This window comes from Alligator mississippiensis, chromosome 1 (genome assembly GCF_030867095.1).
Source record: "Alligator mississippiensis isolate rAllMis1 chromosome 1, rAllMis1, whole genome shotgun sequence".
Taxonomy (NCBI): domain Eukaryota; kingdom Metazoa; phylum Chordata; order Crocodylia; family Alligatoridae; genus Alligator; species Alligator mississippiensis.
Window position 1 is genome coordinate 36,285,195 of NC_081824.1, and position 21,636 is coordinate 36,306,830.

Consider the following 21,636-nt stretch of genomic DNA (forward strand, 5'->3'; position numbering starts at 1 on the left):
CTGCCCTCTGATCATATGTGTGGCTCTCCTCTGGACTCTCTCAAGCTTCTCCACATCCTTTTTAAATTGTGGAGCCCAGAAGTGGATGCAGTACTCCAGCTGTGGCCTCACCAAGGCCGAGTACAGCAGGAGGATGACATCCTGGGATTTGCTTAAGAAAAATCTATGGATGCAAGCCAGAGGTTTGCTCGCTTTACCAACTGTGACATCACATTGGTGACTCATATTCATGTTGTGGTCAATCATGACACCTAAGTCTCTTTTGGCTGTGGTGCTAGCAAGCGTAGCACTGCCAAGCCTATAAGCATGCTGAGGGGTTTTTTTTCTCAAGGTGGAGTACCTTGCATTTTTTGGTGTTGAACGCCATCATGTTTTCATCCACCCATTTTCTGAGCCTGTCTAGGTCGGCCTGGATCACCAGCCTATCCTCAGGTGTGGACACCCTACCCCAGAGTTTAGTGTCATCGGCGAACTTGGCCAGTCCACTTCTGACACCGATGTCCACATCGTTAATAAAGATGTTGAAGAGAACAGTTCCAAGGACAGAGCCTTGGGGACACTACTGGTCACGGAGCACCATGATGATTCACTTCTGTAGACTGCCACTCTCTGGGTCCGGCCTCGGAGCCAATTCCCCAGCCATCGGACTGTGATGTAGCTGAGGCCACAGTTGGCCACTTTTTCCATGAGGAGATCATGGGACACCAGATCAAAGACTTTTTTGAAGTCCAGATATATGATGTCAATTTCTTCTCTCTTGTCCAGTTGATACATCACCTGATCATAGAAGGAGATGAGATGAGATTGGTCAGGCAAGACCTACCCACAACAAACCTGTGCTGGCTGTCCCTCAGGATGTTGCCATCAGCCAGCTTGTCGAGAATGGTCTCTTTGATAATTTTTTCTAGAATCTTTCCAGGGATTGAGGTCAAGCTGATTGGCCTGTAGTTCTCCGTATCTACTTTCCTCCCTTCCTTGAAGATGGGTACCACACTGGCCTTCTTCCAATCTTGGGTACTTCACCTGAGTGTCACGAGTTTTCAAATATCTTTGCCAGTAGCTGGACTATGACACCTGCCAGCTCCTTAAGTACTTGGAGATGCAATCTGTTAGGACCACCTGACTTGATGGTGTCCAGTCTCTCAAGGTTTTCCTTTACAAGGTCTACACCAATGCTGGGTATAAATTCACCCTCACCCTGGCCATCCCGCATCATCTTAGGCAGGGCTGGCCTTTTGGGTTGATGAAAAACCAATTCGAAATACCCATTAAGCAGGTTGGCTTTTTCCTGGGTGTCAATTATCAGTTGTCCCATTTGGTTTAGCAGGGGTCCAATGGTATCCTTGCTTTTCTTCTGACTCCCCACATATCTGAAAAAGGACTTTATATTGTCCTTGATACGTGTAGCCAGGTAGAGTTCTGTTGCAGCCTTGGCCTTCCTGGTTCGCTCCCTACAGATACGGACTAGTGGAGAATATTCCTCCTTTGTGGTGATTCCTGTCTTCCATCCTTTATAAGCCTCTCTTTTTAGGTGTAGGAGGTTCATGAGTTCCCTGCTAAGCCAAGGGGGTTACTGTGCCCTGTTGCTACCTTTCCTCTGAGATAGGATGGACATCCCTTGTGCTTTCAGGATCACTCCCTTAAGGAGCAACCACTTGTCCTGAACTCCCCTCCCTGTCGTCATGGTCCCTTAGGGGCTCAACAATGAGCCTCCTGAGCTTGTCAAAGTCAGCTTTCCAAAAGTTAAGGACTTCTGCATTGCCAACTGACTTGCCAGCTTTGCAATGGATAGTAAAAGAGATCAGCTTGTGGTCACTGTCTCCCAGCTTTCCTTCGATTCTTAGGTCACTGACTGGATCATCCCCTGTAGCCAGTACCAGATCCAGCAGTGCTTTACCGCTTGTTGGTCCATAGTCTTCTTGAGTCAGGTAGAGCTCATTCACGCACATGAGAAAGCTTTGTGACCGTTTAGATTTGGCCGAGCACTCTTCCCATGAGATGTTGGGGTAGTTGAAGTCTCCCATGACAACCATGCACCAAGAGTGTGCAGCCTCAGCCAGTTCCCTGGTGAATTCCTGGTTGAGCTCTTGTTCTTGGTTTGGAGGTCTGTAGTAGACTTCTACCATTATGTCCCCTGTGCCACATTCCCCACGTATTTTAACCCAGAAGGTTTCCGGTTGTCCTTCCTGGGTGACAGTGTCAGCTTGCAGGGACGTGTAGCTTTCCTCGACATAAAGAGCTACATCACACCCCTTTTTTCCACACAATCTCTCCTGTACAGGGTATAGTCATCTATACCTGTGGCCCAGTCGTAGGTGGAGTCCCACCAGGTCTCTATGATCCCTATGAGATCATAGTCATTGTTGTTTAGCAGGAGGACCAGTTCCTCCTGTTTGTTCCCGAAGCTCCTGGCATTGGTGTACAGACACCTAAGTGTCCCATCGGAAGCCCTAGGCTTCCTTGCACTCCCAGGAGGAGACCGTTCCAGGGGTGTGGTAGGAGTGGATTCCCTTAGGTGCCCTATCCTGCTGGTATTGCAGTAGTTGCTGTAGTAAAACCCCCAGTTTTTCTTTTCTTTTTTTCTTTTAAAATACATTCCCTCCCCTTCCCCAACCATTTCTGACTTTTTCTTTCCCTCTCTATTCCCTGTAGATAAGTATAAGTGAGCTAAGACATAGGATAAGCGTCGGCATTTTATTTTGGTAGCAAGTTGTATTTGTTTTGTTTTTTCTCCTTCTTTATATTGTATAATTATTATGTTTATATTGATTTTTACTGTTCTATATTACTGGCAGTGGTTCTCGGTGAGCTCCGGCACCGCCACCGCCTCCAGCCCCCGGGGAGCATCTGCGTCCCAGCGCCGAAGCGAGGCAGGGCAGGTGTGCGCACAGGAGCGGCGGGCGGGCAGGACGTGCCGAGACCCGCGCTCCGCCGCGCTCGCCCCGAGCGGCAGCTGCAGCCCCGCGGGCGGAGCCGGCGCGGCCCGGTTGTGGCCGAGGGGAGCGGGGCGCGGCGGGGCGGGATCAGGTGTGCAGGTGTGCGCGGCGTCGGCCTCAGCCTGCTCCTGCTGCAGCGCAGCGCGAGCGCCCGGCACAGCCCCGGCGGCGGCGGCGGCGGAGTGCTCGTCGCGGTGACATGGCACAGATCCGAGCGCGGAGATCTCGGCGATGGCCCGAGTTGTTTGCATGGTATACATATGATCTAACTAGCTTTAAGGATTTAATTAACTTTAATCGAAAAGTAACTTTGTTATGCTGTTGCTAAGATGTGGGTGACCATGGCTGTGTAATTTCTGGCACAACTAGGCAGTTCAAATATGCCAGAGACATAAACTTCTAACAGGAAAAGCTTTGCACAAAACCTAAACAATATTACATGTGTACAGCACGTGGAAAGGGATTGTAGGACCCTTGAGGGGTGGGTTTCTACTGTCATAACCTAACTTATTAATTATGCCTTATTTGTTTTGCTTTCTTCTTTGAAAGAGAGCTGGAGATCCAAGGGAGACTGTCAAATGTAATACATTACTACTTGGTATAATGTTTTACCTAAAAAAGTAAAAAACTAGTACTGTATATGGGTGTTTGTGTTTGTAGAAATATAAAATTTTAAGTTTACAACTTGTTTCTTCCTAAGGTGCAAGTGACTCTTAACATGTGGGATGGGAAAATGATAGTTCTGCAAATGACCTAGAAACAAAAAGTCACAGTTGCAGCACATGCTAAAGACAACGTGAGCCGTCTTCTGAGGAAGAGCAGAAGGCAAAGCTTGCAAAGTGCAATGAAACATACTCGGCCTCTTCTGAAAGAAAAAATGCATCTTTATATATGGGTAAGCCTCTTTATTAGAACCATGCTCAGTCATCTGTTGGATGAAGATTTTAGTTTGCAGTACCTTTTAACTTTACTAGATTCTAAGGCTCTCACTAAGAGCCGGAGCCTGTCCTAATAGGAGATTTGTCAATTTGGAAATGAGTTACATTGTGATATGGTTATAAAAAGAAGCCTGCCTTCATCTGGAATTGTTTAGAAAGTCATTAGTAGGGAGGTGCCAATAGTGGCTTCAAAAAAAATAGAAAAGGGAAGGCAGTTTGTGACCACTGACAGTATCCAGGTGCATACGTAGTAGAGAAATAAAATCTTGATGAAAATGGCTTTCGGTGCGGCATCTCTCTGAATCACTATTGAAATGCCACTATTGAAAATGGCTTAGTGGTTGGTGCATCCCCCACTAAATAGTCTTCAGTACTAATTCAGAAGTTGAGGTTTGAATTAATGTCAGGTCGTTATACTTATGTGACCCCACAAGGCTGGATATAGGACAGCATTGTTATCAATTGTTGCAGTTTTCAGAACTGTAGCAACTGCCTCATTTTCTGTTGTGCTGCATCTTCCACGTCCCAGTTCTATGCTGTTGGGAATATGAACTGATTTGCTGTTTGGTTCACAGTAATTCATTTACTGACATTAAAAGGTGGGAGCTAGTAAGCTAAAAGCTGTAGAAACAAAGTGTCCGTGCAAATGTCCAGTTTGGAGAAGTATTGGATATCAGAATCCTATCTCAAAGATTAAAGAAGAGGGAAGAAAAAAAAAAAAAGAAACTAGCAGTAACAACTTCAGGCTGTTAGAGGTAGGAGAAATCTACGTGACTTGGAAAACTTGGAACTCTACTTGTCAAACTGTGTAACGTATTCAGAATTTGTTTTGTGCAAGTGGCTACCAGAATTAGCATCTGGAGGCACTCAAGCGTCTTTGAGATGCTCTGGACTCTGGAAGACTTTCTTCCATGGCATAAGTGTAAGTTATGCCAGGTTTCCAAGCATACTGCAAAGCTTTCCTTTTATTTTTGTGGGGCTGGATATCTGAATTGAAGACAAATCAGGATTTTTTCAAATGGAAATACTGGACTTAACTGTTCTTTAAAAGTGCATTTGAAACACACAATGCTAGCTAAAGTTAGGTGGTTTGATCTGGTCAAAAAATTGTTTGCTACAGGAGTGGGTCAGAGCCTTGATTTTTAACTAGTTGCAGTAAGCACAGTATAAATACTTAAATTCTCACTGTAGCTGAATGTCTTTCAAGAAGACACTTGTACAGAAAATGATTTGGGAGGCTAGATGGTAATTGAGGCTGTTAGGAGAAGCTGAGGTTATAATGTTGATGTTTTGCATTACCAGTGAATCAGGATGTATTCATGCTACAGGTAGAAGCAGTACTTGAGAAAGTTACAAAAACGTTGGCAAATTGAAGGGTAGTTTTCTATTTGAAGACTTATTGGTTTGTTTGTCTTTTTAAGCATTTCAACTCTCAGGCTTGACAACACTCTCTTTCTTGCAGGTGACTTTGCAGTTGTTTATACAGATGGCTGCTGCTCAAGTAATGTATGACTAAAAGATTAAATCTCTTCTGGGGAGAGTAGAAATAACGAAATAAGCTAGGAATTTGAACAAAATTATAACAAGACTCAACCTGGACAAATGCAAGGCCTTATCTTAAGGGAAATTGCATTCAGGCTTTTCTGCAAGTGTTTTCACAGGTGAGCAAAAGTGTGTTAAAGCTATTGTTGCTTTCAGTGTAAATTGTGCTTCCCTATTGGTAACAGGACCAAACATGCCCAAATATCAAGTTGCAGCTCTTCCACTTCATAAAAGTAAGGATTTTAAGTAGATGGAAACTAAACTAAAGGTATTTTGTCTCACTTCTGTCAAGAAAGCAATATCTATACATGCATTTCTGTATTGCATGCATTAATCTATTTCATATTGCTTTCAAACAGAAACACTAGTGAAAGGCTGTCTGGATGACAGACTAACCAAAGAGCTGAAATGTATGTATATTGTAGACTTTTCTAAAACTGTTATCATTGTGGAAAATAACTAAAAGTTCTGGCACTGCTCAACTTTGTTGACTATTGAAGTCCACAGTGCAGAAATAGAGCTTTGCTTCTACCTCTGAGATCTTCTAGCCCAGGGGTGACCGAGATATTGCCCATGGGCCAGGTCCAGCCTGTGTAGTAGTGCTATCTGACTTGTGGGGTTCCTTCCTGGTCTGGAAATTTGGTGATTTTGGTGATGGGGAATTGATGGCAGAGTTAATAGCCACAGCTCCCAAAGCCACAGGAATTAAGGTTGCTGGCAAATTTCTGAGCCCATTTAGCCCCTCATTAGGCTAAATGGCTCCACACACCATACTGAGCCTGTGGACTGACCCTGTGTCACTTACCCAGCCTGCAGGGCTAGGTGAGTTCGGCATCACTTCTCTAGCATATGGTGAGTTTAGTGCTGATATAGTTCAAGGAAAAAGCTGCCATTGCTGTTAATAGTGTTTGCATAGGAGTTGCCAGAGACAGTTGCTGTAGTTTGGCACTCAGTTCTATTTCAAGAACAATATTCAGAAGTAGAAGAGAATTCAGAGCAGTGATGGCAAGATTTACATGTAGTGGAAACTTGGGACTCTTTGGAGTTTATGTGGGAGACAGTAAGGGATGTGAAAGGCAACGCTCAAAACTGAAGTGAAGCTTTTTGAGCATAGGGCACAGTTTACCTTGGGGAGAAGAATATATCAAGCCAAGTGTTTAGGATTAAAAAAAGCATTAGATACAGGTTTATCAGCATGCTCACTAAAGAAAAATAGGTAGGATATGTTTAGTTTCATGCTTCAGAAGCTGGCAACTGACGCCCAGGTAAAAGCCAACCTATTAAATGGGTACTTTGCATTGGTCTTTCATCAGTCCCATGGGATGCCCATGCCCACTACGGGACAGGGAGGTCCAGGTGAGGGAGATCCCCTGCTCTCCATCAATGCTGACCTCGTGAAGGAACACCTTGAGAGGCTGGATACCTTAAAGTCAGCTGGCCCTGACAATCTACACCCCACGGTACTCAAGGAGCTGGCAAGCATCATAACCCAGCCTCTGGCATGGATCTTTGAGAACTCCTGGTGCTCTGGTGAAGTGCCTGAAGACTGGAAGAAGGCCAATGTGGTGCCTATCTTCAAGAAAGGGAGGAAAGTGGATCCGGCAAACTATAGGCCCATCAGCCTGACCTCTGTCCTGGGGAAGGTCTTAGAAAAGTTTATTAAAGAGGCCATCCTTAATGGACTGGCTGACGCCAACATCCTGAGGGATAGCCAGCATGGGTTTGTTGCGGGTAGGTCTTGCTTGACCAATCTCATCTCCTTTTATGACCAGATGACCTATCACCTGGACAAGGGAGAAGAGATTGATGTCAAATATCTTGGCATCAAAAAAGCCTTTGATCTGGTATCCCATGATCACCTCTTGGTGAAACTGGCCAATTGTGGCCTTGGGTCCACCACGATCTGCTGGCTGGGAAATTGGCTCCATGGTCGGACCCAGAGGGTGGTAATTGACGGAAGTCAATCGTCATGGTGCCGTGTGACCAGTGGGGTCCCCCAAGACTCTGTCCTTGGACCCATACTGTTCAACATCTTCATTATTGATGTGGACATTGGAGTCAGAAGCGGACTGGCCAAGATAACCAATGACACCAAACTTTGGGGCAAAACATCTACACTTGAAGACAGGAGGGTGATCCAAGGCTGACCTGGACAGGCTCAGCAAATGGGTAGATGAGAACCTGATGGTTTAACACTGAAAAATGCAAGGTTTTCCACCTTGGGAGGAAAAACCTGCAGCATCTTTATAGTCTCAGTAGTGCTACACTGGCTAGCACTATGGAAGAAAGAGACTTGGGGGTCATCATTGACTACAAGATGAACATGAGCCTTTAATGTGATGCTGTGGCTAGTAAAGCGACCAAAACACTGCCTTGCATCCATAGATGCTTCTCAAGCAAATCCTGGGACATCATTCTCCCCTTGTACTCGGCCTTGGTGAGGCTGCAGCTGGAGTACTGCATCCAGTTTTGAGCCCTGCAATTCAAAAAGGATGTGGAGAAGCTTGAGAGAGTCCAGAGAAGAGCCACGTGCATGATCAGAGGTCAGGAAAACAGACCTTATGATGACAGGCTGAGCGCTATGGGGCTCTTTAGCCTGGAAAAGCGCAGGCTCAGGGGTGATCTGATGGCCACCTATAAGTTTATTAGGGGTGCTCACCAGTATCTGGGGGAACGTTTGTTCACCAGAGTGCCCCAAGGGATGACGAGGTTGAATGGTTATAAACTACTGCAAGATCGTTTCAGGCTGGACATAAGGAAGAATTTCTTTATTGTCTGAGCCCCCAAGGTCTGAAACAGCCTGCCATCAGAGGTGGTTCAAGCACCTGCATTGAACACCTTCAAGAGAAAATTGGATGCTTATCTTGCTGGGATCCTATGACCCCAGCTGACTTCCTGCCCTTCGGGCAGGGGGGCTGGACTCGATGATCTTCCGAGGTCCCTTCCAGCCCTAATGTCTATGAAATCTATGAAATCTTTACTTGGGAGGGCTTAAGTAGTAACTTTCTTTGGTAGTATAATGGCCTATGCCAGTTTCACATTGGGATGGAAGGTGCCATGGGTTTATTGCTATATTTGCAATAAATAATATGCTTGGAGGGTAGAGTTAAAAGGAGAAAGTCTTGCTCAAGCTACTTGCATGCTGGTTAGGGAGATGAACAGACACCCACTGCGCAGTGGAAGCTTCTGATTTGATTGGTACCTATCAGAGCCTCTCTCGAGGAAGGTCAGATGTTAGAGGATTGTTTGGTGGCCTTTTTTTTGCTCTCAGCAACTTTCCTGTTGCTAAGTTACATTTCATTTGGCAGTTTGCACCTTTTTTTCCTCTTGCCTGATATGGGAATCAGTTGTGCTACAAACCTATAAGCAACGCAATAACACCTGGTTGTTCCATGATTGTTTGCTATCATGATTCTTTTACAGGCCTCTTAGTATTCTTAGTCTGTTAATGCCAGGGAAAATGGGGGTAGGCCACTGATACTAGTGTGGCAATCTATACATACCTGTTTCAATGCTGAAGACACTGTAGTTGTCCTCCTTCTATGTACTTAATGTTCACATTGTTATTCTGAATTAGGATTGCACTGAAGGATTTTCCTTAGGCAGCCTGCAAAGCAGTTGAGCAAGCAGAGAGTCAAAACATCATGAAACTGGTTATTTATACTGACAGCAAGTTCACTATTATTGGTAAGTTAATAACTTTGACTCTGCTGTTAATGAAATTCATAAGAGCACATCACTTCACTTGGTCAACCTTCAATAACCGGGTCTGGAGGAGGACGGTAGAGAACAGAAAATGGGTAGCTTATTGCAATTTCCAGTTACTATATGGGGAAGAAACTGAGCATGCACTGTACAGCGGCCAAAATGTATGCACTGTCTGTATCAAACTCTGGATTAGGCATTGTATGTAGTTGGGCAATTGGATGAAATGACTGAAAGAAATAGTTAAAATATCAGTACTGAAGATCTCTAGAGGAAGCTTTTGAGAAGCATAGGATGCAGAGTACAGCAGCACGGTACCACTAATTAGAAAACAAAATGGCATAGGAATGTGCCTTGGTGCTGTATCTGCAAAATGACTGTAAGATTTATTTAAAGGAGGCGGGGAGAGGGGTTGACCTGCTGCACAAAGAACCTGGACTATTTCAAGGCTTTTTGCTTTTCTTTAAGAATTTAAAGTCTGGATTTTCCTGGTTTAAGGTAGGTTTGTGGGAAAAGGCAGGTTCTTCACCTTCATCTAATGGGTTAGCATACTGAATTTTTTGGCCTCCTATAAATAATATATGGTGGGTGCAAGCAGACATTAAAAAACAAAACAAAAAAGTACTGGTGCTTTTCTTTAAACTCGGTGTACCCCCATGCTGAGTCTAGCACATGCCCAGAAAAGGCAGTGCCTTAGTTGGATCCAGTTCATGTGACGTCTGTATAGACTGGGCACTTTAGTGGAGCTTTTTTGGCACTTCTATCTAATAGCTGAATCAGCTGTTGGATAAAAGAGCCAAATACCCTGCTGAAGTCCCTGATCTATACTTTAACTGAGCTCTGCCACCTCTGTAACATGCTGTTTCTTCCGGTAAAGCGCAATTTTTTTTTTTGATGTCTGCAAGCAGCCAACGTGATTAGTAAACTGTCAGTGAGAATAAATTCTCCTTTCTGCCATTCCCTCAGTCTCTTATGACCTTACAGTCACTATATAGCAGGGGCATGCCAAATATGGCCAGCAGCCAGATTCGCCCCCCCAGGCGATTCCATCCAGCCTGTGGGCCCCCTCTGTAAGCTCTGGCGCTGGGCTGCCCCTCTGCAAGCCAGGCAGCCCCCCACCCCAGCCTGGCCTGACCTGCCCCAACCCGGAGCCAGGGGGTGCCAGACACAAGAAGTCCCTGCCTGGCAGAGGCTTTTGCCTGGCTGCCCCGTGGCTGTTCCCAGCCTCCCTGCCTCAAGCCTGGGAATGTAGGTACGGCCCCACTGGGCTGGGGACAGGGATTCCTGTTGGGGGAAAGAGGGCAGGAGCACGGGTTGCTGCATGCTATGGGGCCAGGCTTGGCTGGCCCAGCACGCTGCAGCAGTGTATGAACTGAATGTTACAGGCTGGGTGGGGTTGGCCCTGCATGCTGCTACCACATGCAGATCCAGGAACTTGCACACTCCAGGAACTCTGTAACCCCCCCCAACACACACATACATGCACCCATACCGTCCTACGCACCCCGCCCCCCACCATACTCCCAAACACACCCACATCCTCCCACACACACCCTACATCAGGGGCAGGCAATTATTTCAGGCGGAGGGCCGCTTACTGAGTTTTGGCAAGTCATCAAGGGTTGCATGACAGACAGCCAGGGGCAGATAAATATTAATTTTCTAAATATTTAGGGGCCCCATGGGCCAGATAGAATGGCCTGGTGGGCCGCAGGCCACGTTTTTCCCACCCCTGCCCTACGTATACACCTTTGCTCCCCGCACATGATATACAAGAGTAAGACTGTATTTTGAGCTGTTATGCAATTGCCTCTAGATACACTATGCAGATGCACACAAATCAGGACAAATATATATATTTAAATAAACTTAAAATAAGTTATTGTTAATGTCTGGGTTTTGGTTTGTTTATTTTTTTTAGTACATGGTTTGTTTGTTTTTTCCAGTTTCAAGATGGCAACCTCCATCCCAAAAGGAGTACTTCTGGGGCCAGGGGAGGGACTTCCAGTGGCAAAGGTCAGGTGCTCGGGTGGGACTTCTGGTCTCGAGATGATGACCGGGGGTGGGAATACCCTTGCAGCCCTCTAGCTGAGATAACTGCTTGCTCCTGCTGTGTAGTCATGACTTGAATTTCTAATATAAGCAGCAAGCAGTAAAACTTTTAAATCTCTTACGTACCTTAGTTGTGGGAGGAAATAGCCATGTGATCTGCATTCATTCCTTGTAGATAGCTGAGGGCTTTGTTACCTGGGAACACGGCCTGCTGAGAATTCTTGGTCTAAAACTGATATGTTATGTATAGTTTTTGTACGTTCCTTCCCCTTCTTTCCCCAGTTTTTCCTGATGTAAAATGTGAAGCCAGACTGTCGTATTAGATTGGACTGATATATTTAAGTTCTTTCAGGATGCATGTACAAATTGGGAAGCATAGTAAGTTGATAGCAGTGCCAAAACAGGCTTCCTCCTTAATCGGATGAAGAAATAGTGAGTTAGTCTGTTCTGTCTGTTTTGTTTGTTTTCTTTCCCACGGTTGGGAGGTTGCTCTACAGTGAGAGTTAGCTGCACAGTGATTTAGATTCATAGATTCATAGCTGGTTAGGGGCTGGAAGGGACCTTGCAGATCATCAGGTCCAGCTCCCCTACTCCAGGCAGGAAGACAACTGGGTTAGGTGACCCCAGTGAGATGACTGTCCAGTCTCCTCTTGAAAACCTCCAGGGTAGGTGACTTCACCACCTCTGGAGGGAGTTTATTCCACACTCTGGACACCCTGACTGTGAAGAAGTTTTTCCTGGTATTAAGCCTGAAGTGGCCTTCCAGGGGTTTGTATCCACTGGTCCTAGTCTTCCCTGGGGGTGCCCTAGTGAACTGTTGTTCACTGAGCTCCTGATCCACTCCTCTGATACAGTGGTAAGCTGCTATCAAGTCCCCTCTCAACCTTCTCTTCTTTAGGCTAAAGAGGCCCAGGTCCCTCAGCCTTTCCGCATATGGCTTGTCTTGCAAGTCCCTGATCATACAGGTGGCTCTTCTCTGGACCCTCTCAAGTTTTTCCTCATTTTTATTGAAGTGCAGCACCCAGACTGGACGCAGTACTCCAACTGCAGTCTCATGAGTACAGCGGGAGTATCACTTTCTTAGTTTTACATGAGATACATCAGTTGATGCATGCCAGCATGTTATTTTCCCTGCTGACCACCGCCTCACACTAACAGCTCATATTCATGCAATGGTCAATCATTACCCCTGGGTCCCTTTCGGCCATGGTGCAAGTCAAGCTGTCACCTCTGAGCTTATATGTATGTTGAGGGTTGTTTGCTCCCAGATGGAGCACCTTACACTTGGAAGTGTTAAATTTCATCTGGTTCTAGTCTGCCCAACTCTTGAGCTTGTCCAGGTGTCACAGAGCACTGAAGTGGCCTGCTCCTAAAGAGGGGAAACTTCTAGGGAAAGAGCCCTAGCAGTGAGTAAAGAGCACAGCTGTTGGTTGCCAGGGCAACTGGAACTAGCAAGCGATCACACCTGCCAGCGGTCAGCTGACTGAAAGGGGCAGGGCCTGGCTCCCTTATAAACCCTAGGGGCTGAGGCCAGAGGCAGTTCCCTGCCAGCAGCCAGAGAGGAAGGAGCTCCCCCTGAGCAGAGCTGCAAGGAGAGGCCTGACCACAGGTACAGCCCAAGCCGGGCAAAGGATGGCACATCCCTGAGGTGTTTGAGTAACGTGGTTTTAGCTGGACGGCTTTAATTTCTGTTATAGCCGAGGGGATTTGTGTTTGTGTTGGTGTTTAAAGACCGGTGGTTTGGGTGAGGCTATTAGGGGTTGGAGGAGGCCTCATAGGGGACCCACAGCAGTGTGGAGACCCCGGCATCAGTGAGGACGCAGCGGTCGGGGTGCACTGACCCCAGCCCCAGAGAAGGGGCATTGATGAGAAGCCCCATTGCAGATGTGGAGAGCCCCAGAGAAGGGGGGCCACGTTATGGGGAAGCCCCAGAGAAGGAGGCAGAGCAAGACAGGGCCACACAGGGCCCAGAGAGGACAAGGGGGGCAAATTATAACAGGGCCCAGACAGAACAATGTCTATTCCATCTGCGAGGCTTGGGGCGTGGTAAAGGGGTGGTTGGAGCCACGCATAGCCCATAAGACTAGGGTGCCCCTGCAGCACCCATTGCAGAGCAGGACCCACAAGGGGTCCGGGAAACGATGGGGTCTGAGTGTTCATCAAGACGTGACCAAGAGGGCGTAAAAGGCAGCCTCCCAAATATATTGTGTCATCAAAGATGTGGCAGGCGAGAATTTGAGGGTGCCCTTGGGCCAACTTGGCACGGGAAGGGGGCCTTGAGGAGATCACAGCCCTCCTGCAGGACCCTGTGCCTTGACACCAGGTCTGCCTGTATCTGCAACCTATCTTCTGACGTGACCATACTGCCCCATAACTTGGTGTCATCCGCAAACTTGGCCAGCGAGCTTTTCACTCCTCCATCCAAATCATTGGTAAAAATGTTGAAAAACACTGGTCCAAGCACGGACCCCTGAGGGACACCACTAGCCACTTTACACCAAGATGACACAGATCCATTCATGAGAACTCTCTGGATCCTACTCTGTAGCCAGTTTCCCACCCACTGAACCATTGAGCAGGTAAGCCCACAATCTTCCAGTTTTCCTACAAGGGTATCTTGGGATACTAGATCAAAAGCCTTTAGGAAGTCTAGGTATATAACGTCTACCTTGTCTCCCATGTCTAGGTGGTGAGAGACCTGGTTGTAGAAGGAGATGAGATTGGTAAGACAAGACCTACCCATGACAAAGCGATGCTGGCTGTCGTTCAGAATCTTACCTTCCACGAGTGTATCGTACATAGATTCTTTAATGAGCTTTTCCAGGATTTTCCCTGGGATAGAGGTTAGGCTGATTGGCCTATAGTTACCCAAGGCCTCCCTCTTCCCCTTCCTGAAGATAGGCACAATGTTGGCCCTCTTCCAATCCTCAGGTATTTCCCTTCCCTGTGCATCATGAATTCTGAAAGAACTTTGCCAGGGGTTCTGTGATGGCCTCACCCAGCTCCATCAGCACTCTCGGATGGAGTCCATCCAGTCCCGCTGATTTATAAATGTATAGCTTTTCTAGTTGGTATTGCATGTGTTCAGCATCCACAGTGGGGAGGCTGTTGTTCCTGGCATGCCCCCTATGAGCCTTATCTTGCTTGTGAGACTTTGAGAATCCTTCTGGGGCTGGGAAGGCAGTAAAATTTACCTTTGACCATTTCCGTTCTCCTGAACTGTGAACCACCAGATTGAAGGATGCATGAACAGGAAATAATCTAAAACTGATGTCTCCTTCTGTAAAGGTGTATCCTGTAGCTTGAAGATATTAGTATGCTACAAATGAGGGAAAGGCAGAAGAAGTGTGCAGGAGCTTGTCACTATTGGTCTGATGTCTCACACTCTGGTCATTCACTCGTGTGGAAGGATCATAAGAACAGGAGTGCCATATATATAAGACCAAAGGTTCATCTAGCCCAGTAACCTGTCTCTGATGGTGACAAACCATAGATGCTTCAAAGGGAGAGTATATGAACGGGATTCATCTCAAGTGATCCTTCCTCATTCTACACTCAGCAGTATTGATTATTATTAGCTTAGGAAAGTCAGGAGACCTATCCCAAAAATCATCATACCTTTGGCACCCAAAAGTATAGGACTATCTAATCAAGCACTCTTCCAGAGAAGCTGGAGAGATTGGGTAAAGCAGAAAAGACTCTATCAAAGTGGAGAGGCAGAGATTCTTTTGACTACTTTCCTTTCCGTATCCCCTGCAGTGGGCATCTCTATCTAACATGCTGGCTGAGGAGATGGTAATGGTTATAGGAGCAAAACCATCTTTCCAGCTTCTACAGGGTTTGAATCCTTTCTGAAGAAGGAAGTAGGTGGCTGGTTCCCTGCTCCAAACCACCACACTCTACTTCCTGGCAAGCAGAATCTAGACCAGTATTACAGGACTCCTATGGCAGGATTTGAAATTTTCTTTGGCAGTATGATTTTTCCCCTCTCAAAAGCACATATGCCAAACCTGAAGGGGTAACATAGCAGAAAAAATTGTGTTCAACAATAAAAACACTGTCTGTGTGGTAGATATGGCAGTAGTTGTAATGAAAGCAAACATTGTGACTTCATTAATTAGTGCTTTATGTTACTGTTTAGCAGCAAAGTGTTAATGCTTTCACATATGGACCACCTAGGTATATTGCTGTGGCCCTATGCCTTGATAAAATAATCCTTTTGAATGGCTCCTATGAATTCATTGGAAGTGTAATAAAGAGAGACTTCTAGCAATATCTGAGGGTTGTTGTGTTTGTTCAGCTTCCTGGAATATATTCTGAGTAATTTGTTCACAATGCTCGGCATAAATTTTCTCTATTTTGCTAATTTTGGCTGATCTGGCCAGTGCAATCTCTTTAAATGTAGTAGGTTTTTGACCAAGGGTTGATACCTAGTGTCTGTCTCAGTTGTGTGTTACTTTCTCAGTGACAACTAGGTTTTTGTAACCTTTCCAGTTATGCTGAATGTGTGTTCTCCTACTATATAGCTTCTCTGTGTTAAAATGAACACACAACCCTGTGTGCCAGCTCTTTCCCTCTCCAAATAAAATGAGTTAATAATGATGAAGTTAGAGCTACACACTGTATGTGTATACAAACAGATCCTTCCATTTCAGCTTATTACATTTCACTTGGTAAACCAGTGCTCAAGTACACCTCAGCTCACCCACTGAAACTGCAGAAAAGTGGGCATTGATACTAGTCAAGAGGAACTTTTTCATACATCTGGGTGTAGGAATACTTGACGTAGTGTAATACAGTTCTGGAAAAAGAGAACTCCGAAAGACTGGAGAATCCAATCCTTTTTCAGATTACCACCAACCACTTTGCCTGAAGATTTTGGACAATAAAAATTTGCAGGAATCTGGAGCTTGGTCCTTTGGCAAAAAAGAAATTGGAGGTAGGATCAGTCTGGAGGTGACAGCAGAAAGGCCAGTGGATTTAGTGTAAATACTAAGCATGTCAGAGAATAGTGATTCTAATAGCCACTGGCACAAATTTTGTCTTTTTCTAGGTAGTAATGCATATAATATTGGCTTGGTTCATGCTGGATGTTTTAAAAACATATTTAGCTAGGTTACTGTTTAAAATGAAAGTGCTACAAGTTCAATCCTACAATGGGATGTAACTTTTTTTTTCCCATAGGTGTGACAAGTTGGGTTAACAACTGGAAAAGTAATGCCTGAAGAACAAGTACAAGAAGAAGTGTATAAACAAAGGGGACTTTGAAACACTTGATAAGCTTACAGAGGGCATGGAAATAAAGTGGGTAAGTGCCAATTTGTTCTATGTATCCTATCACAATTACAATACTCTTCCATCTAAAGTACTTTTTTCCCTTGATGCTCTAATTTGTGAAAATAATTAGTAAAAGCATACATGATACATATCCAGTGCCTGTTCCTTCCAAAATAAGTGATATTTTGTTACTAAGTTGAAAAATATTTGAATCTGTGAAATAATAAAAACACACTTCTTGAGCACCAGTTTGTTTTTGGTTTGGTTTTGTTTTGAAATTGCCTCTTTTATAAAGGTGCAAACTAGTAAACCTCTATCGTATTTCCAGGAAAAGGAGGACAAAGATTTGATCTAAACTAAAATAATGAACTGATTTCATAGGGGATGGTCATAAGGCTGGAGTCCAAAATGTTATGATAAGAATCATCCTCACTTATTATTGAGAATTAATTCAGACTTTATAAAAATCCTGGTTCCTTAGTCAGTGTAAATTGACACATAGACGTAAATGGACTGTGAAAGGTTTTTTTTTCTGCATTAGCAGAACTGAAGAATCCTAACTTGGTAGGATGTAAACCTATGAAAACTAGAATTAGACAGTTTGGGTGAGGTTTTCCAAGAAAACTGAAACCATGAATATCCTTGTCTTTAAAATAATCACTTAAATACCATTTAAGAAGTGCTGTCTTCAGCTTTGAGGTGAGAGAAGCATGATGGCAGGAGGCACTACTACAGGATCCTGCATCAGACCCCATTGCAACATATTGCTGTTACAGGAAGCCTGATTCCAGGTTTCCCCTGCATCAGCAATTTTCTCTCCCTCCACTGCCCTGGCAAGTTCCTAATAGGGGGACCATGACATGGGCTCCTGTGCTGGGAGCCCATGGTGCACTCCCCCACCTCACAGCTCAGATCAGCTGAGGGATGCTCCCTGTCTCAGGAACATGGGGACATCTTGGAAGGTTCCTGTGTGCTCCAGAAGCCAGACACTGGCCACACATTCAATTAAAGACATGACAGGAACCATCCATAAAATTATTACACAAAATACGTAATAACTTTATGATGTATTCTTGGTTTTATTACATCATTAATTGATTGAATGTGTGGCCAGGTCACTACTGAAGACGTGATTAACTGGTTTATCATGTCTTAAGTGTAATGTGTGTCAGGGGCCTCAGAGGCCAGTTTCATTATTCCCAGACCCAATTAGGTAATAATTTCCTATAGAAATCATGGAAACTTTCCTTTGAGCATCACCCTTAAAATTGCAGTAGTTTGAATGGAATAGGATTCCTTCCTGGCTCTGCCACAGAATTTCAGTATGACGCTGGGCAAGCTGTCTGAGGCCAACTTTTTCACATGAGTGAATCTGTGGCAGGATCAGTTTCTAGGTGTCTGACTGGACATAATGCTTTTGCAGATTTCTCTCTGGCTAAGCCCTTCTAACTAAAAGCAAAGCCAGTTGGAGTTGTGTTTTGAACACCAAATTCTATTTGCTGAAAAGAACATCTCCATCTGTAATGCAGCATACAAAAGCCAAAATTGTCAATTTGTCCTAGTTCCACACCTGAACAAAAGGCAGCTAATGCAGTATATTCCTGTTCTCACAGATTCTGTTTTTCCCAACTGAATTATGCAAATAACTGGAAGGAAAGGGGCATGGCATTCCCACCCCTGGCTAAAAGGGACAGTGCATTGAAAGTTGCTTTACATATTTTGGTTTGGGTTGGGTTTTTTTTGTCAGTACTTTGTTAATGGCCCCTAAAATATGCTATCTTATGTATGTCTAAAGCTACCCACAAAGAAAAGCCTTTTGTACATAATCACTTTAAGCAACAGCAAAGTATCTACTATCTGCCATTATTGCAGCAGCATAGCGGTGGGAATCAACACAATCTACAATATGCTTCCCCTTCCTTCCAGAGGGGATTCATGTACCTATTTGACACAAAGGCACCATTTTTAAAAGACAGGCAGCTTATCTTCCAAAACAAAATTTAAAATGGGGGCTCTTAACTGCTCAGCCCTAAGGTACCATGACACAAGATGCTACAGAAGACCCTTAGATTAGACCATAAACTTCTATTCTTAGTTCTTACTTCCCAGTCTGTAGATGCTGAATTAAACCTCCTTTTTTGTGTCTAAATCATAATTTCTAGCAGATGAACCAAAACCAAAGTCTAAAATAAACTAACAAAGTCCCTCAATATAGACACCCATTTAAAAAAAAAAGTCAGTTGATTCTACAAGGTTTCTGAGTTCTTTATTTACTGAGTTCCCTTGCCTGATCAGACAGGCAGTAACTCATATTTTCAGTGCTGTGTCTCGGCCAGCCAGGAAATAAAAGGCTTGATTTTTATGGCCGCTGAACATCCCTCTCTACCATTGTCATTAAAGGAAGGAACTGCTTGGGCTCCTACAAAAACTGAATATGCACTGAAAAATTAGTGCAGTCCCTGAATAAAGCACACTTCCAGAACACGCACTGAAAACGTAACTGATGAGGAATGTCACCTTGCTCCAGTCGGGAGCGTGCGAATTTGTTTTTTAAAACTCTAATTGAAAAAATGATTGCTTTTACATAAAACACAGAGGAAAACTCATTCAAAAATATGACTTTGTATCTGAAAAAAATATATAGTTTCACTGAATGATTCATTGGCAGTGTGTAGGGGGTGCATGTGCACCCCCTAAGCATGGTGGTGCACCCCCTGTGAAAAGGCGCCACTAATAGTCGGCGGCACCTGCAGGCAGTCACCACTCACCCTCCCCCCTGCTTCTGACACTGCTGGTGGCATCTGCGGGCAGTTCGCGATTGCTGCTGGCCTCCACCACCACTGCTGGCGTGTCTGTGGGTGCACCAACCATTGGTCAGTGCTCGCCACCACCCCGCTGCCAACAGTGCTGTGGCTGCCTGTGGTAGCTCCCCACTCGCCTCCGCCACACTCCCACCACTGACAGCACTGCCGCTGCCTGCGGGAGCTCATTGTCTGCCTCCAAGGGCACGTGGCATTCATGGAATGACTTAATGCTGGTGTGTCAAGCCATGTAGCGGTTCAATAATCCACCTCCCAGTTCTGCCCAGTTGACCAACACTCTGTGCTGGCCAGCCCAGGCCACATGCAGCAGTCCCTGTTCCCTGGGGCTGGATCCCAGGCTGCATTGCCCACAAAGCTTGCTGGGGCCTGGTCTCAGGCTGCGCTGCCCCCAGCACTTGCCTAGGCATGTGGGCAGGGTGTCTGTGGGCCTGATCTGGCCTTGGGGCCAGATGAGATTGGCACCCTTGTGTATTAATGTAACAAAAAAAGGATAACCTGAAAAACATTTGGCTGAATGCTAGCCAGTGGTCTTTGCCTAGAAATCCTGACTAGTCTCCTAACCAAAGGAGGCTGATTTAAGACACAGTCATACATCCTTTAGTGTACATCTTGCCTCTGCCTGTTTGTCTTTTTCAGCCATCTCTCCATCTTACTTAGTTTCATAGATTCATATATGTTAGGATCGGAAGGGACCTCAATAGATCATCGAGTCCGACCCCCTGCATAAGCAGGAAAGAGTGCTGGGTCTAGATGACCCCAGCTAGATGCTCATCTAACCTCCTCTTGAAGACCCCCAGGGTAGGGGAGAGCACCACCTCCCTTGGGAGCCCGTTCCAGACCCTGGCCACTCGAACTGCGAAGAAGTTCTTCCTAATGTCCAATCTAAATCTGTTCTCTGCTAGCTTGTGGCCATTATTTCTTGTAACCCCCGGGGGCGCCTTGGTGAATAAATACTCACCAATTCCCTTCTGTGCCCCTGTGATGAACTTATAGGCGGCCACAAGCTCGCCTCTCAACCTTCTCTTGCAGAGGCTGAAAAGATCCAGTTTCTCTAGTCTCTCCTTGTAGGGCTTGGACTGCAGGCCCTTAACCATACGAGTGGCCCTTCTCTGGACCCTCTCCAGGTTATCCGCATCCCTCTTGAATTGCGGCGCCCAGAATTGCACGCAGTACTCCAACTGCGGTCTGACCAGCACCCGATAGAGGGGAAGTATCACCTCCTTGGACCTATTCGTCATGCATCTGCTGATGCACGATAAAGTGCCATTGGCTTTTTTGATGGCTTCGTCACACTGCCGGCTCATGTTCATCTTGGAGTCCACTAGAACTCCAAGATCCCTTTCCACTTCCGTGCCACCCAGCAGGTCATTCCCTAGGCTGTATGTGTGCTGGACATTTTTCCTCCCTAGGTGCAGCACTTTGCATTTCTCCTTGTTGAACTGCATCCTGTTGTTTTCTGCCCACTTGTCCAACCTGTCCAGATCTGCTTGCAACTGTTCCCTGCCCTCCGGCGTGTCTACATCTCCCCATAGCTTTGTGTCATCCTCAGACTTGGACAGAGTACATTTGACTCCCTCGTCCAAATCGCTGATGAAGACATTAAAGAGTATCAGTCCAAGGACCGAGCCCTGCGGGACCCCACTGCCCACACCCTTCCAGGTCGAAACCGACCCATCCACCACGACTCTCTGGGTGCGACCCTCCAGCCAATTCACCACCCACCGGACTGTGTAGTCATCCAAGTCACAGCCTCTTAACTTGTTCACCAGTATGGGGTGCAATACCGTATCGAAGGCCTTCCTGAAGTCTAAGTATACGACATCCACCCCTCCTCCTGTGTCCAGGCGTTTCGTAACCTGGTCATAAAAAGAAACTAGATTGGTCAGGCACGATCTGCCTGTCATGAACCCGTGCTGATTTCCCCTCAGCATAATTTGTCCTGCCGGGCTCTCACAAATGTGAGCCTTGATAATTTTTTCAAAGACTTTGCCAAGGATGGAGGTGAGACTGACAGGTCTATAGTTGCCCAGGTCCTCCTTCCTCCCCTTTTTGAAAATGGGGACCACGTTGGCCCTTTTCCAGTCCTCTGGGACTTGGCCCATGTGCCACGAGCGTTCAAATATTCCCGCCAGTGGCTGTGCAATGATGTCGGCCAGTGCCTTCAGCACCCTCGGATGGAGCCCATCCGGGCCTGCCGACTTATAGGCATCCAGTTCTTCCAAGTGACTCTGCACAATCTCAGGGTCTACACATGGAAGTCTGGCGCCTTGCTGCTGCCTCTCTACAACCCCAGTGAGAGACTTGTCGTGCCCCTCACTTAGGAACACTGAGGCAAAGAACTCGTTGAGGAGTTCAGCCTTGTCC

General features: G+C 45.8%; 1 long non-coding RNA gene across 2 annotated transcripts in view; it reads left to right on the forward strand.

Moving 5' to 3' along the window:
* The first annotated feature begins 2,840 nt into the window (after positions 1-2,840).
* Positions 2,841-21,636, forward strand: part of LOC106738859 (uncharacterized) — a 58,304-nt gene continuing 39,508 nt past the window's right edge. The window contains exons 1-5 of one of the 2 annotated variants that reach the window (XR_002091801.2): positions 2,844-3,188; positions 3,637-3,831; positions 5,337-5,535; positions 8,994-9,103; positions 16,358-16,481. This is a non-coding gene — a long non-coding RNA (uncharacterized LOC106738859). Of the gene's footprint in view, positions 3,189-3,636; positions 3,832-5,336; positions 5,536-8,993; positions 9,104-16,357; positions 16,482-21,636 lie in introns of both variants that reach the window. The other variant, XR_009463062.1, reaches the window with a different exon arrangement.